The sequence below is a fragment of the Bidens hawaiensis genome, unplaced genomic scaffold (assembly GCF_021521415.1).
Source record: "Bidens hawaiensis isolate Kalapana, Puna unplaced genomic scaffold, B.hawaiensis_p1.1 tig00000864_1, whole genome shotgun sequence".
In the NCBI taxonomy this organism is placed as follows: domain Eukaryota; kingdom Viridiplantae; phylum Streptophyta; class Magnoliopsida; order Asterales; family Asteraceae; genus Bidens; species Bidens hawaiensis.
Genome location: NW_027491050.1, coordinates 4,375,942 through 4,378,793, shown reverse-complemented (window position 1 = coordinate 4,378,793; position 2,852 = coordinate 4,375,942).

The window sequence follows — 2,852 nt, the reverse complement described above, 5'->3', positions numbered from 1 at the left end:
ATGGACGTATGTCAGTTTAGACCGAACCACGTTAAATCCTCTTGTTTGTTATTGCTTCGCGTGTGTGTTCAGTTCGTAAGTGTGCGTCTAATCCTAACAAGTGGTATCAAGAGCTTAGGCTTGTTACACAAAGAACACGAGAACCAACCGAGTTGCTGTTAGGGTGTACGTTTCCGCCATTGTTTCGCCGCTACCGCCGTCTGACTCTCGCCACCACTATAGCCGGCTGTCGCGCTCGTCGTAGTTGTTGGGTTCTGTTTGAAAGTAGTTGAGCACCGTATCGCCACCATCGTGACCTCTCTTGTTTGTTCGGTTAGAACCAGAAATTAAAGACCGTCACCGAGGACTCTAAGGCAAGTGCCTAATGTCGCTGGGTTCTTGATTGTCTGTTTGACCATAGCTTAGAATTGGCGAGAAGTTTAGTTCCGGTTAAGAACATGTGCGTTTTCAGGGATTGAAGTTCGTCATCGTTTTGAGCCGGGACAATTTATTTTTTTTGGAACTGAACAAAGTGAAAAGGAAGTTGAATTATTATTTTGTTCTTGGAGTCGTGACTTTCAAGAAAAAGTAACGGGAGTTTTTTCCTTTGTTGCTATCCGTAGCAGTTAACATCAAAACAAAAAAAACCATTTTTTAGTTTTTCCTTTAAGTAATAGATCAAGAGAATTATTTGGGTCAAGATATATTTTTGCAAAGTACGAGCAAGGAACGCGTTAATCAAGATCCTATTTTTTGTTGAAGAATCGTTGTTAGTCAGAAGAAGCATTAAAGAAACCGAGAACCAGTGCCAGCCGCGTTTGTCAGGTTTTATTTTTTCAGTCATTTTCAGTTTGTTATTCTGCTGCGTTTAAAATAGGTTGATTGTTTAACAGAGTTCAGTAGAACAGTCGTTAAGTTCAAGTCCATGCCACTGTTGTGTATGTCTCTGTTTTTATCCAGGTTTTCGTTTAGTCATTGCCATGGCAGAAGACGGAAAGGTTTCGATACAGAAGTTTGACAGACATAAGTTTGGTTGGTGTAAGATGCAGATAGAAGCGCTGCTTTGTCAGAAAGACTAAGATGTAGTGATTAAGGATGAAAAACTAGAAAAGTTGTCAAATGAAGATTGGAAGAAGTTAGATAAGAAAGCTAGGGATTGTATTACGTTATCGTTGTCAGAAGATGTTGCGTTTAACATCATGAAGAAAACCATAGTGCATGGTATGATGGAGGCACTATCCAACATGTATGAGAAGCCTTCGGCAACTCTTATCCGAGAGCTGGTGACAACAAGAATGGAATATGGTGGGTCAGTTACAACGCATATCAATGATCTTAATTCGATCCTGTCTCGCTTAGTGTCAGTTGACATTAAGTTTGATGATGAAGTTCAAGGCCTTTTATTATTATTCTCTTTACCCGACAGTTGGTCGCAAACTGTGTCTACGGTTTGTAGTTCGTCTACAAAATTACTTTTGGCGGGATTCGGGACCTGATTCTGGGAGAAGATTCAAGCTGTAGAAGTTCAGGTGAATCATCAAGAAATATGTTAGTCACAAAAGGTAGAGGTAGGGGAAAATAGCGAGACAGTGGAAGCAGGAAGAGGAGTCAGTTTAAGACTCGTAAAGATACTGAATGTTGGAGTTGTAAAGAGAAATGACACTTCAGGAATAAGTGTCCGAAAAAGAGGTGAACGTTACAGAAGACGACACAGATGACCAGTAGTGATGAGGCTTTGGTTTGCAGTGTTGAGAGTAACGTTTATGCTTGGGTGATGGATTCTGGTGTATCGTTTCATGCCACTCACTGTAGTGAAACGATAAAGAATCTAAACTTTGGGGATTTTAGAAAGGTTCGACTTGTGAACAATGATATTCTAGAGGTTACGGGTATGGGAGATGCTGATTTGATAACTTCAGCCGGTACTTCTTGGACTTTGAAAGACGTGAGGGTTATTCCAAGTTTAAAGAAATGTTTGATTTCAGTTGGGCAGTTGGATGACTAGGGGCATGATGTTAGTTCGGGAATGGGCAGTGAAAGTAGTCAAAGGGAATCTCGTGGTTGCTCGGGGCAAGAAAATGGGTTCATTGTATATGGTCGATATGTCACCGAAAGGAGTGGATCTAGTTTTGTGAAGACAAAATCCGGTTCACAGAATCTCATGGGCAGGAGAAGGTTCGTTTTGCAAGTAACAAACCAAGAGCCAAAGTAAAACTCAGGTTGAATGAGCTAGGAAGGTTAAATCAGTTGGGGGACATCATGACAGTGGGAACACATGTCGTGTTTCAGTTACAGTTCCAGGTCGACAGTGGATTGAGAAAACCAGTATTACAGCTATAAAAGTGTCACACCCCGACTAGCACAATGCGGAAGCGTAAAACGGGAATGTAACAGACACCTCTGGTATCAATCACATTGTTTATAAAGAAACATTACAAACTAATTTACAATATATTACATTACATTGTTCTATCATTGTTTTATAGTCTAGGCGATACAAACAAAACTAGTTCGTTAAACTATTTGATCTAACTACTAATACCCTTGCTTCTATTCACATAGCATCAACCACACCTTGGACACGTAGCAGATCACCAAGTTCTTCCAACTTTGGTATACCTGAAAAGCAGTTTAAGACGGGTCAACTACAAAAGTTGGTGAGTTTCACGAGTTTCAAGAAAACAGTTATATGTAATCACAAGTCAACACTTGTGTGTGTAAATATAAGTATGTATGTAAGTGTTGTAATTATGCTAAGCTATAGTGAAGCCTTGACTGTTTGTTCGTGCTGCATGCATCCATTTCCCACGCCCAATCAACCACTGTGGCCCCGCCCACAATATGCCCCAAGTAGCTATGTCTAACACTACATA